Genomic DNA, 14,664 nt, shown 5'->3' on the forward strand with positions numbered 1-14,664 from the left:
TGGTATCGTCCACAAGTATCAACACCACTTCCTCTACCCTGATGTCCAAATCATTTATGCGCACAGTTAACAGAAGTAGACCCAGAACTGAACCCTGTGTGACATCACTACTCACTTCCAGTCACTGAACAACTGACCTTAACTCTTGCTCTCTGCTTCCTTCCTGCTAATCAGTTTTTAAAAATTCCATTTGCTCTCCTCCCCGCAAATTCCAAATCTCCTCCAGTAAACTCCTGTGTGGAACCTTATGAAAGGCTTTCTCAAAGTCTGTGTATGCTACATCCATGTCATTTCCCCTCTCCGCCATCTCTCTCCTATCGTCATTGTGCCTCAGCATTGATCATGGGATCTTCCTGGGCTGTCTGACTCAGTACCACACTGTCAGGGGCGGGGAAGTGTGGAACCTTTGTTCCTGATGCATGGGGGAGGCCCCGCTTCTAAATGTTGGACTAAAATTACATCAAAAAGCTATTTTAACTCCCTCTTAAGTGCTTTGAAGACTGCTCCTCCATGAATGAAAAAGCAAAACTGTATATTTTTATCTTTATCTCAAGAATTAAAGAATGGGGGAAAATGATCAAAATAACTTGTTAGCAGTCAGGCAGTGCAGTCACACGCTCAATGGAAATAAACCACAACATGGATCACAGATCACAAAAGCTTCAATTTTTTTTTTAAAAAGGGGGTGAACGTGAAGCAGCCAACTGACTGTGATTCATGTGTTTAGAGCAAATAATTAGAAGCAGGTTTCATGGTTTTAAACGCAAAGTTTGTTTCCAACAAAACACGAATGGGTGAAGAGCACAAGTTTTTTTTGTGTCAAGAATGCGTGTTCTATGTAAAGTTGTTACTTCAGTGAAGAATTGTATAGACTCAGCATCTTAACATACATAGACAATGAGCACTTGCAAGTGAGGCAATGTAGGGCTTTACACTAACGCTCTCAACTTCCAGATCTAACTAAGATTGTTGAATTGGGGGGTGAGGAGGTCCTTCAAATATTCGGAAAGAAATTTTCAGTGGGGGTGGGAGGGGGTTTGCTCAGAGAAACTTTTTCCCACCTGTTTTCCAATTTTCATGCCGCCGCCATCCTACCTGTGTTGACTCTGAGCCCACAGGTCAAAGGGCACCAGGAATCCTTTGGTGCCAATTCTTAAGTGGCCAATCTTCATATGTGGACATGGGCTAAGCACATCCTGTCCTCACTCACATTCTTTAGCAGGCCCTGCATATGGAGTGGGAACTCTGGCCGATTTACCCCCTCCTCTCTCTCCACTCTTCCCAGCTGAGACTAATTGTAGCACTCCCATCACTGCCACCCTAATATGAGGTCAGCTAACTCAACACAGAATAGGAAGTCGAGCCTGCAGTCTGCCTGTTTTATATGGTTCAGTTCCACATTATGTGGTAAATGCACCCACTGAGCTGTGTCTTGTGTGTGGCGGGGGCAAATACCTAAACGATTTCACAGGCAAGGCATTTGCTGTTGGGAGGAACTGCAGAAAATCCATTTAAGTGACATACAGGGATAATTGGGTCCAAATTTAACTGGCCAGGCAGTCGTTTGAATTAAAGTGGCATGTACGTTTGTCACTGCCTGGAACTAATAAACCACTGCCAGAGATTGAGTTATTGAGAATAGTGAGGCAATGGGGGTTAAACTGGTTGTTGGGGCATTCTGGAGATTAATTCAGTGTTCAGCCACAAGGCTATGCAAGTGTGTAGAGCACAGCCAACAGCACATCTTCCCAAAGTCCTTAAGGTGGGGAGCATCTGGGAACGTTTCCCTTTTGAAGAAATATCTTCTTTCGAAGTTCCAGTCTTTATGCCAGCCTCTTTCTCAGCTCCCTCTTCAGTTCTTTCTTGTTACTTCTCACAGAAAACATTGTTTTTCTGTCCTGCTCAGTTTGTTTTTAGTTTGAAGTGGTTGTTCAGAGTTTATATGCCATGATTGATTTTGCTGATAAAACAGCCCCACGGTGTTTTTACCCTTGTTCACTTTGGGCACCAATTGGGTTTTGCCCCATTTTTCTTGGCACCATTATCCATTCTAGCTGCTGGAAATTTCCTTTTATTTTATCTTTACTCTTACAGGTGTACTTGTGCAAGTTTCTCACTGCTGTCTTGTAGTTTTAATCTCCTTTACTTTGCCTGCCCTCTTGCCCCTGATCTAACTGGCAGGAGGCAAGCTGCCCCCAGTGCCCCCAACCCCATAACCAGCCAATGGGAAAGAGACACTGGGTAATTGAGTCTCTTTCAACGAGACAGCACAGGTATAATGGGCCAGGTGGCCTCATTTTTGGGCTGTATAAATCTATAGTGAGCCAGTGAGTTTATAACTTGGCAGGGTGAGGTGTTCAGAAGTCTAGTTCACAATTCAGCCACAAGGACACGCCGATATTTGCTGCACAGTAATCTGCAAAGATCTACAGGAAGGGAGAAAAATTTCTTGTTGATGTCCAGTCAAGAAATGCCCCTTTTCAAGAAGTTACCATCTTTTATTCTTGATAAGCAAAAGGGGTGAAAGGTTATGGGGGGTAGGCAGGAATGTGGAGTCGAGGTTACAGTCAGATCAGCCATGATCTTATTGAATGGTGGAGCAGGCTCGAGGGGCCGAGTGGCCTACTCCCGCTCCTAATTCGTACATTCGTATGTTATTACCCCCTCTTTCTTTACCTCCCCTCCAATTCATTCAGAGACTGTCGAGGGGGGCTCCTCGATGTCGCTCCTGTATATTTAGATCCTGATTTTAACTTTAGTTTAGTTTAGTTTAGAGATACAGCACTGAAACAGGCCCTTTGACCCACCGAGTCTGTGCCGACCATCAACCACCCATTTATACTGATCCTACACTAATTCCATATTCCTTCCACATCCCCACCTGTCCCTATATATTTCCCTATCACCTACCTATACTAGGGACAATTTATAATGGCCAATTAACCTATCAACCAGCAAGTCTTTGGCATGTGGGAGGAAACCGGAGCACCCGGAGGAAACCCACGCAGACACAGGGAGAACTTGCAAACTCCACACAGGCAGTACCCAGAATTGAACCCGGGTCGCTGGAGCTGTGAGGCTGCGGTGCGCGCCACTGCGCCGCCCCCAATCTTAATGAAAGACTTGGCCAAACTCGGTTGAAAACCTGGTGATAGGTTTTTTCTGTGTTAGAAATGCCTGGCAATGAGCTGGAACAATTTTGCCCCATTTTGGTGTAACCAATGCAAAAGATCACAGAAATTTAACTGCAAATTGCGTTCAGCACGACTCAAGTTTCCGTGACCTTAAGCAGGCCTGCCCACAAAACTGGCCACACCCTCAAGGAGAGCTAATCACCCATTGGGAGTTTCTGCTGATTGCGCTCATTTGCAGGCTATTGAGGAGGTCCCAGAAATTAAGCTTGGACTTTTGGGCACAAGGACATTGACAGGTAGGTTTTGAAAGGTCTTTAATGTTCTATTTACATTTACTATGGAATTGACTACTGCACCGCAATCTCACTGGAAATTAGTTTTGTATGTTTTTCTTCAAATAATTTTCAGTCATTTAAAATTGGGTTACTCACACGTGATGGATTGACACTGATTTTAAAATGCTTATTTTTTGTCATTAAAGCCATTTTCAGCTCAATTAATCAACCTTTTACCACTCTTAAATATGTCAAGGGATATTTTTTTAAAGCAAACTTTTTTAAAAGGTATATTTCAAAATGCAGCCTGTGCAACGTTTCATGGCAGAGTTTACATTTGGAGATATGCAAATGAGTTTGAGCAGCACACTTTACAAAACGCGTGCAATTTGTACCCGAATTGCGCCCAAGGCATGTGGGGCCCTCGAGACTCTTGATATGCATCTCTGCAGCCCAGCAACTGAGTTGGAACACTTTTGGGACCTGCGTTCATTGAGTTTGGACTAAGCAGTTGAAATGTGTTATAGTGAGCCTAATCAGTTGGCCCCAATACATGGCTTGTCTGGATTTTGGGAAGTGGAAGTCTCCCAATAATAGTGATTCTCTGAAGTTGGGGTGGTTGGAATTTGTTGGGATAAGGTTATGAGGAAGTTTTATCTTGCACCAGGCTCATGTTGTGCCCAGAGCCATTGATATGGGCCAAATGTCAGGAGCACAATTGATCTGAATGAATGAGAGGAATTCCAAAGTCATTGAAATGTGTTAAAGTCCATTTAAAATAAGTTGCAATTTTAACCCAAAAAGCTGTCATTGCAAAATGAGTGAGTTGCAGCCAACCTGGCTGTACCCGACCTGGGAGTGTTCAGTGCTTACATCGGGTGCAAAATAATATGGGGGAGGGGGAAGCCTACCATCCTTGGTATTGTCATCTTGTGACTTCATGAGAGCCATATTCACCACAGGATTAACGAAAATAGGCTGCTTGTGAAGGAAGGGAGGAAGACTGACTGATTCTCTCTCTCTCTCTTTCTCAGTTTCCAAATTCCTGGCTTGATCCCTGGAAAAATACAGCTTCCGTTCCCTTCAATAGTTTTCTTGAAATTTCCAAGCCTATGTAAGTCTTTTTTTAAAAACTTGAATTCATCTCAAGTCTCCAGCCTGCCTGTAAGATTTCCTCTTGAATAATTAGAAAGGAGAAAATACGACTTGTGTTTCTCATGTTGTGGGCTGATCTGTAATTTGCAGGTTTGGATTGTAATTAAACTGTGTGATTTGTTAGGCCAACATATAACCACATTTCAAGCATAAATGCATGTTTGAAGTACAGCAGACTTTAGGAAACTAGAAGGCAGACTGACTGCTCTTTGAAATCTGAGGAGAATGGGTTACAATAAATTACACACTTGTATAATGTGTTGAAAACTGCTGTTGACTTGTATGAAAATATTTTTATATTGAGATGCTAACCAGTGGCTGGGTCTGAAGGTAGAGCACTGGCCTCCGGGTTAACTGTCCAGGGACGTGTAGCCCCTGAAGCCCTGTTGTTTATCTGTAACTGTATGAAGGCTCCATCAAATTCTCATTATGTCTTTTGATATGAACCAATAAGAACTGCTTGGGAAATCATGTTTAACCAAATATTGGAGTTCTTTGAGAGAGTTATATGTGCTGTGGATAAAGGGGAATCGGTGGATGTACTGCACTTGGATTTCCAGAAGGCATTTGATAAGGTGCCACATCAAAGGTTATTACAGAAAATAAAAGCTCATGGTGTAGGGGTTAACATATTGGCATTGATAGAAGATTGGTTAGCTAACAAGAAACAGAGAGTAAGCATAAATGAGTCATTTTCTGGTTGGCAAGATGTAACAAGTGGTGTTCCACAGGGATCTCTGCTTTGGCCTCAACTTTTTACAATTTATATAAATGTCTTAGACGAAGGGACTGAAGGTATGGTTGCTAAATATGCTGATGACACAAAGATAGATAGGAAAGTAACTTGTGAAAAGGACATAAGGAGGCTACAAAGGGATATCGATAGGTTAAGTGAGTGGGCAAAGACCTGGCAAATGGAGTATAATGTAGGAAAGTGTGCAATTGTCCACTTTGGCATGAAGAATAAAAAAGAAGCATAATATCTAAATGGTGAGAGATTGCAGAGCTCTGAGATGCAGTGGGATCTGGGCGTCCTAGTGCATGAATTGCAAAAGGTTAGTATGCAGGTACAGCAAGTAATTGGGAAAGCTAATAGAATGTTATCATTTATCATGAGGGGAATTGAATACAAAAGTAGGGAGTTTATGCTTCAGCTATACAGGGCACTGGTGCAACCACATCTGGAGTACTGTGTACAGTACTGGTCTTATTTAAGGAAGGATGTAAATGTATTGGAGGCAGTACAGAGAAGGTTTACTCGACTAATACCTGGAATGGGTGGGCTGTCTTACGAGGAAAGATTGGACAGGCTAGGCTTGTATCCGCTGGAAGTTAGAAGAGTAAGAAGTGACTTGATTGAAACGTATAAGATCCTGAGGGGTCTTGACAGGGTGGGTGTGGAAAGGATGTATCCTCTTGTGGGAGAATCTCCAACTAATGGTCAGTGTTTAAAAATATAAGGTCGCCCATTTAAGACAGAGATGAGGAGAAATTTTTTCTGAGGGTCGTGAGTCTTTGGAATTCTCTTCCTCAAAAGACCGTGGAAGCAGAGTGTTTCAATATGTTTAAGGCAGAGGTAGATTGATTCTTAATAAGCAAGGGGGTGAAAGGTTATCGGGGATAGGTGGAAATGTGGAATACTCAGTTCAGCCATGAACTTATTGAATGGCGAAGCAGGCTCGAGGGGTCGAGTGGCTTATTCCTGCTCCCAGTTCGTATGTTCGTATATTCATATATTGAGGAAGAGCTGTGGCTCGGTTGGTAGCACTCTTGCCTCTGATGCAGAAGGTTGTGGGCTCAAATCCCAGAGACATGAGCACAGATTATAGACTGACACTCCAGTGCAATACTGAGTTGCAAAGTTAAACCAAGGTCCCGTCTGCCCTCTCAGACTGGCGTAAAAGATCCTATGGCATTTTGATTTTGAAGTGTTCTCCCTGCTGTTGTGGACAATATTTTCCACTTAAACTAAATCTGAGTAACTGGTCATTATCACATTTCTGTTTGTGGGAGCTTGCTGTGCATAAACTGGCTGTTGTGTTTCCCACATTACAGCAGTAACTACACTTCAAAAGTACTTCATTGGCTGTAAAGCACTTTGAGAAATCCTGAAGTCACAAAAGGTGCTAAATAAATGCAAGTCTTTTCACCAACAGCCCATACTGTCAGAACATATAAAGATGTTTTTAGCTCCCACTGCACAAACATTTCTATCTCCTGAGGTCACAAGGACTTGGAACGTGTTTTCTGTAATACCTTTTGGGAAAAAAAGTACTTTGTTGTCTCTTGTCACTGTGCTGGGGTGTTTGGGGAATGTGGTTTACAGAGTAGCAGACCATAGTGAAGCGATGGACATGGCTCAGTATCTTGTAGTTTTGCTGGATCAGCCTAGATTTATGTGCTCACCTGAACCTTCAGCCATGTCCACATGCATAGTGCCACCTCACGCAGCCAAACCACATGGGGAACTTTATGGGGTGTTGGGATGGGGGAGTGGGTGGGTGGGGAAAGCATTTAATGCTGGGCACCAAGGAAATGAAGGGAAATATTTAAGGGTGGAATACCAGAAGTTCAGTAAACGAGGGGTTTTTATGGGGTTTCCAGAAAGCAGTGGAGGCTGGGTCATTGAATTTATTCAAAGCTGAGTTACAGCTCCAAAGTCTTATGTTCCTATGTTCTTAAAGCAATGAGGTCAAAAGGCTTTCTGACTGAAGGAACAACCCTTTTGAAGGTGGGCGGTGGGGGAACTGAGCAGCAATCAGACGATTTGCACTGGAACACGCAGGCTTAGTTGGGAAGGTGGTAAAACCACAGAGGAATTTGGAATGAGCACAAGGCAATAGAAGTTAAGGTGCTGAGGGGACAGGGAGTATTTTTGCCTGGCGTTATCTGGGAAGATTGAATGGGTTAGTTTGAGTCTGTGGTCGGGCAGATTTCATGTGGTCTATAGATGGACAAGGCTTGATGGCTAAGTGTCATTGCTATTTCATATTCCGACTTTTAAAATATTTCTTCACCCTGACCCCCAGTGGGAGGGACTTTCTCCAACCTAAACAGTCGACTAATAAGAAGTAGTTTGTGTAAGCATGTCCCTCCCCGCTCTGTTTTAATGCCTTTTTTTTTAGAGGAGTTATTTTGATTAAGATGGTAACTGGTGACATGACCTATATTGAGCCGTGTGGTAGGAGTTATTGAGCCTGATTATATGAAGCAGTAGGGTGACTGTTAATGGAGGTGCAGCCATTAACCCAACAGCTGCATTGATTTTGACTGACCTCTTAATGCAGCTCAATATCTCATGAAGTTATATTTTTATCATTTCTAATTATTTCAGACCAAGGCATATGCTCTTGCTAGAAATGGCCTGGAAGAATAAAGTGAGTTTCCCAGCTGCTTCACACTCGGAGAATAAAATAGATCTCACTGAGTCAGGGTTAGGGAGATTCCCGTTTTGTGCAGGGAATTCTCTCTGAAGGAGATTGAAGGAGTGTGTATGCTCAGTCTCTCTCTCTGGCTCTCTCTGTCTCAAGACTGGGGCTTAGCACTGGAGTTCGCTGAGGTTTCAGACTGGTCCTGTTAAAAGTTCCACAACACAAGGCTTAGTCTGGTGATGGAAACACATTTTTCCCAGGACCAATTCACAAGGTTTCCCAGCATTTGAAGTTGTGTAAAGTTTGTTGTGTAAGCGCGTCATTAATCCCATCAAAGGCTGGTGGGATTATTGCCATTAGGATTCTGCGCAGGACAGCTCTGGAGTTGGGGCCTGCTCTGTGCTTGCTTGCCTTTCTGTGAGGGTGCAGAGGGCATGATGGAAGCTGGGCCTTCCCGTGCTTCTCCTCCACAGTTTCTGGTGTTCAGCTTTGCAGATATTGGAAGCAATTCCACCACAAATTGGCTACATATGATCTCAGGCCGTGATGTTCATTCTCGGTCACCTCCTGCATTTACAAATTAACTTCCAATGGTGTGCCTTTTGTTATCTTATTTCCTTTAATTTATGCCTCTTTGTGGACAGCTGGTGCGGTTCCTTTGCCCTTTAAGTGAAACCAATTTACATACGGCTCGGTGACCTGCTTCTCTGACAGCTGCCGAGGCTTATGGGAATAGGGTTTCCTGCTTCCCATATGTTCACCGTGGGAGAGATGGGTAATGAGAGATGAGGCTACTTACCAGAGGAGGGGATTTATTCACGAGAGCAGTAAAGTATGGCTGCTTTGCACTGCACTCTCTCAGTCTTTAAGTTACTTTGATACTTTTATTGTTTGGTCTTACACTCATTGAATTGTGTAAATGGTGAACTTTAAACTCCAGCCCTGTGACACATTGTGCAGGAGGATGTTTTGTCAGAGAAAGCAAGCAGCAGGAAGATTTCATAGTGTTTTACAATAAATACTTCAGTTAAAGTGAAGGTGTCCTGTTTTCATCTGAGCTTAAACCCCCTCCCTCCCCCCCTGCATACCCACCCCCGCCAAATTAGCTCTGTGTGACCTCCCCCAGAGACTCAAGACATTCACATGTACTGGGGCCCCCGCAGTTGAGTCATCCTGTGTCCTGCTGGCACTGAATGGTCTCACAGGTGGCATTTGCCAGGCGGTGTCGTAGTGAGCTATCAGGAACGGGAACCCTGACTGGTTTGTCTTTATCTCTGCCCCCTCAACGACCCCCAAACCCCCTGCCCAATGCTCAGGGGCACTGAGGCCTGCTGGCACACTTCCGCTGAGCTCGGAGAATTGGGCAGGGATTGCGGGCTTTTAGCTCAGTGTGATTCAGTGCCATGTGCCCTGTGAACTCTCACCCACTGAGTTGTTAGAGTTTAGAATTTTTCACAACAATCCAGGGACTTTGCTGGACCTGGTTATAGTAGTGCAGGCCTTTCTATTGTTGGATTTCTCCGCCTGTTTTTCTCGCATCTACCTTCCCAAAGGGAGACATTGCCTCCTTGCTGGGATGCACCTCCACGGATCCGCGCTGGCAGTCGGCGCCCCGGCTGGTTTTCGGTGCGTGTTCAGGAGCTTGGTGCCCATGATGCTGTGCGGCACTTGTGTTGCTCTTTGCTGCCCTGTTTGCTGCTCCGTTCAGTGCCCACAATGGCGCTTGGTGTCCATTTTGGCATTAGCCAACCCGGCTTGTGTTAGGTGTTCGCACTGCTGTTCAGTGCAAATGCTTCCGTTCGGTGCCCCGGCTGGTGCTGCCAAGTGGAACCCACCAGAGAACGCAGTCCTGACCTGTCCGTCACACCCCCGCCCCCAGAGGCTGAAGTGCTTTACGTCGGAAATGAGAGGGAGCTGGGAGTGAGTTCCGGTTAGTAACCTAGCCTGCAGATTCAGACAAAACTTTGCTGCCACGATATTGCCCAACGGCCTGCTCACTTGCCTGTTCGGAATGGATCTCGGCCGTTATTATTTCCAGCTACCCGGCTACCTCGGGAACACAGGCACGCAAAATGGGCGGAATATCAGTGCTGCAGGATAGGCAGTTCATGATGGATAATCCATTTCACATGAAGCCGGCACAGCACCCCAGGGAGCTGGGGAATGTTTAAAAATTTAGATGCATATTGATGGATGAATTGATTTTTTTTTTATCCTCGTGGAGCTGACGAGATGAGACTCCTGAAACCTCAGGAACTTACTACCAAGGCAGATCAGCTCGATTTATTTGAGGGTGCACGGTGGTTGCTGAAAGACTGGAAGATGTAGCCCAATGTGGGCGGGTGTGTTATTTCTGTCCAAACAGGCCCACCCTCCCCCACCATGTAGTTCCTAAGCCATCATAGCTCAGCCATGCCGGTTCTCAACCTTGGGGGCACCACTAGTGGGGTGTCAGTCTCCATCCTCAACAGTAATGGTTAGTATTCCACCCTGATGTGTCCTCTGCTACACGCTCAATCCTCCTCATCACACTACACGCCTCTGCTGCTTCAAACACCGACCTTTCCTGCATGTCTCCATCAGTGCTGCACAAATCCTTAAAACCCCATCCCACGCTTCAGTGCTTCCGCTCTGCTCCTGGCTACTTGATTTTTGCAAATTTCCTCGGCCATTCTGTTGCAGTTTGGGCTTTTGCGATTTTTCAAGGAGTTTCCTTTGGCCTGAATCATGATTCTTTATTCGTGTTTGGGTCAGCTTGGCCCTAATCTAACAACTGACCTCTAATATAGTAATTTGCTGGCAAGTATGCAAAGAGCCTTGTAGATATCTCCTGAAAGAAAAAAAAAACACAGCACAATGTTAGACCAATTTATACTGCTGGTCCAGATTTACTTACAAATAAAATGATTCCCAAAATCATAAGACAAATTATGTACTGTCCAATCAGACATTTACACTACATACAAATTGGGTCGACTATTGGCGAGTCTGCAGTCCTCCCAGTGTTTCTCTGCACATCCTTGAAGTGATTCGTGAATAATTGTTGCTATCCAGTTTCTTCTTCAACCATAGCCTTGGGCCTTCATCTCCCAAAACCTGTTTTCTTTTTCTCCCTCCTGTTCGGTTGTCCACTGTTTTTCCCCTGCTCTCCGTACAACAGGTCGAGGCATCTTCCTGTGAGCTGCTGAAACCCTCGTCACCTCTACACCTGACTATTCCAGTGCACCCCTGGCCAGCCTCCCATCTCCACCCTCCATAAAATTGAGATCATCGAAAACTCTGCGGCCAGTGTCATAACTCACACACTGTCGCTTTAAGTATCCTGCTTATAATTGGGCAATCGATGCATCAGAAATATGCAAAGAGCTGGCTGACTCCCACGGACGCGGCAAGTGGTTTATGTCTGCGAGCATCTCCCCCCCCCCCCCTCCCCCTTCCCACGCACGCATACACATACGTCCTTGGTAGTTCTGGAACGTTCTGTATCATTTGTGGGGGGGGGGGGGGGCGCGGGTGGTGCAGAGCAGTGAGCAGGCAGTTGCCCACGGGGAGGAAGGAGTCCCCCATTGTTCAATGCTGTGACTGCTCAAACTCGCTAGTCACAGATATATTACTGAGGAAGGTTTGCTAATGGGCAAGTGGAAAGATCCCAAGTCAGCCATTGTACCATGAAAGAAAGAGGCACGATTGGCAGTAATATAGGAAGTGGAATTGGATGCAGGCAGTGGCGGTAATGAGGAGCGCCAAGAGATCTGGAAGTGTGTGACTGCCATCACTCAGGTTCTTTAAGCTGAAGTGCAGCAACCTTTCCGATAAGTCGATGTGGTAGTCAAAGCTCTGAATAAAGCTATTGGACTTAACAGTTAAAATTGACTTTTAATGTACTTTCCAAAATTAAAATCTAAAAATATTGATGCTGCTGTGTGAGGAAAAAATTGTAATACATCAAAGTTCAACACGAAAAAGCTATTCTTTTTTTTTTGCTTTCAATCCTTAATTTGCCTCACTTGCCCTCTGCAGGTGTCTGTTTTCTATGACGGAATTGGCAAAGCTCTTCTAAAAGGTTCCTATTCAGGCTCTGGATGTGCAGCGCTTAAAATGCAGCGATACTTGGAGTTTTGGGCCTATTTTATTTGGACGGAGAAGGTGAGCTGTGATCTTTCCTCACAGCATGTGGCTCTGATATGCTCAGTAGATGCAGAGCACTAATGCAGCTGCTCGTGAGTCTTGACAACAGAGGCCATTTCTTTCAAATCTGCTAATATTGCAGCCAATCCTTTTACTGCTCAGCGCTGGCTCTAACTGTGCGAGTAGCAGACTTACCACACAGTAACCATAGTGACTGCGTTAGCATAGTTGAATTCTGAATCCATCTGAGAGATGAGCATTTAGTGATAAACTGGATTGATGAATTTTTCACGACTTGACTGTGATTTGTATGAACGGATCTTGGGCACTCCAGTAATCTTCCACTGAATAGTTGCTATTTATGGAGGTGCTGTTCCCTGCACCATGACCATTGCTAGCTGGTTTGATACGTGCCTTCAGTATTCTCTCTAGCACAGCACGGCTTGGATTTCGGCACGCACCTCGGTGTTTAGCCTTTATATCCAGTGTCTTTAATATGAAAAGAGGCTTGAATGATGCAATAGCTTTGAACACTGTCCTTTCTGGATAGATAAACTGGCCAAAGTGATGAGATAAAAGGCTCCCCTTTACTAAGAGTCGAAAGCAGTGTTGTCAGTAGGATAAGGGTGGAGTTCAGAAAATGTATTTACCACATTCACTCGAACTGTGAAAAGCGGCCAGTAACACGATTAGAGATATTTGTATTCTTAGTTCTTTCTGCCCTTGGCTTGTGATCTGGGATATGCTGTGGGCTCGATAACAGAGAGGTGACGGACTGCCATTTACACGCCTATCTCTGTTGCTGTTAATAACGGGAGTATTTGAGGTGATGTCCTGGGCTTTTGACCATTCCATCCTCTGCCTGAAAAGATGCTGAACAGAAAGTGGCTCCAAGAAAGATGTGAATCACTCACCAGGATAACAGATTAAAAACAAAACCTCCCCCTGGGGTTTTATTGAGTAAAGCCATACTTAGAAATGGGCCATTCGGCCCAGCCAGCTTCTGTTGGTATTTACCCTCAACGCAAGCAAATAGCTCTAATCACATTTGCTAACCCTCTCTCAATCCCTTGAACGCCTGCTTCTTCGTCCACTTATCCAATCGAATTGTGAATGTTGATGTAGCTTCTGCCTCAACCAGTGACTCTGGAAGTGAATTTCACAGCCTCACAACTCTGCCGACAGAGGTTCCTACGGCCCTCTGTTCTAAATCTCTTGTACCTAATCTCTAGCTCTTCGTTCTTGACTCCTGAATTGTTGGAAGTTGTCTGCTCGACCTGCCTGCTGTAGCCATCTAGACTAGAGGATCCCAGCTTTGATCCCTGGTCTGTGTTGGGTAGCTGGAGGAGTCAGAAAGAGTGCCAAAAATGACCTCGTCACTCTGGCCTATTTTGGGGATAAGTCACCCAGGGCTCCTGTGGTGCTGATCACTGTCCAGTGGGAAGGTTGAATGAGGCCAAGGTCGGGCTCGATAGTGATGCCCACGTTGTCAAAAGTCAGACTCTCACAAAAAATGGATACTGGTGTGAGGAACTGTGGAGTTTCTCCCCCAACAAGTTTCAGTGCCATCCAGAGAGGAGGTGAGAAATATGGAAGAAAATTGGAAGGCGAAATAGAAAAAGAAAGACTTGCATTTATATAGCGCGCTTTTACAATCACTGGATGTCTTAAAGCGCTTGACAGCCAATGAAGTACTTTTGAAGTGTAGTCATTGTTGCAATGCAGGAAATTGTAGGTAATGTTGAATGTAACTAAATAGACAATTTATTTCCAACTTTAGCTCCCACTGTTAATTGTGTTTCATTTCATTTGTTGCTGCAAACTGGTAGGCTTCTTAATTTGTAGCTGGCTATTTTCGAGTGTAGGATTCACTTGCTGTGAGACGGAACTAATTTCAGGACCAGAAAGCCAATATTGTTGGAGGAATAATATGTGCGACGGCTCATTTGATTGTCGGGGATGTTGAGTATAGTCCCTGTGTGCAGTAACATTCCTGAATACACAGCTCCTGCTGCATGCTGCTGGAGCAAAGCAACAAAGGAAGTTGATGGGAGAGAGGATTCTGCAATCTAGGGGCCCTGATCCTCACCTTCCTGTTTGGTTTCTTTGTTGACTAAAAGTTTCCTGAAATTAATGGTGTAAGAGACGGGCGATGGGCAGGTCCTTCACATTTGGAAAAATGTTCTCAGTGGCCCATCTTTCTCTCCTTTTTCAAACCACCATTTTATAGGTTATCCACTGTTTGATTTACCCAATTGCAGCACCCATGTAATTGAATCATTTACATAGAACATAGAACAGTACAGCACAGTACAGGCCCTTCGGCACCACGATGTTGTGCCGAACCTTTAACCAATTTACGGCACAGAAGGAGGCCATTCAGCCAATCAAGTCTGTGCTAGCTCTCTGTAGAATGATCAGTCAGTCCCGCTCTCCTGCTCTATCCCCGTAGCCCTGGAAGTTTATTTCCTTGAAGTGCCCATCAAATTCCCTTTTGAAATCATTCATTGTCTCTGCTTCCACCACCCTCGTGGGCAGCGAGTTCCAGGTTATGACCACACTCTGTGTAAAAAGGTTCTTTCTCACATTTGCCCCTGCATA

General features: G+C 44.8%; 1 protein-coding gene across 2 annotated transcripts in view; it reads left to right on the forward strand.

Moving 5' to 3' along the window:
- The window catches only part of cuedc1b (CUE domain containing 1b), a 171,188-nt gene that overhangs the window by 14,251 nt on the left and 142,273 nt on the right, over positions 1-14,664 (forward strand). The window contains exon 2 of one of the 2 annotated variants that reach the window (XM_068010503.1): positions 4,444-4,523. The exons of the other annotated variant lie outside the window; for it this stretch is intronic. The gene's annotated coding sequence lies outside the window, so the exon portion shown is untranslated. The remainder of the gene's footprint in view (positions 1-4,443; positions 4,524-14,664) is intronic. 2 annotated transcript variants of the gene reach the window in all.

The sequence above is a fragment of the Heterodontus francisci genome, chromosome 30 (assembly GCF_036365525.1).
Source record: "Heterodontus francisci isolate sHetFra1 chromosome 30, sHetFra1.hap1, whole genome shotgun sequence".
Classification (NCBI taxonomy): Eukaryota; Metazoa; Chordata; class Chondrichthyes; order Heterodontiformes; family Heterodontidae; genus Heterodontus; species Heterodontus francisci.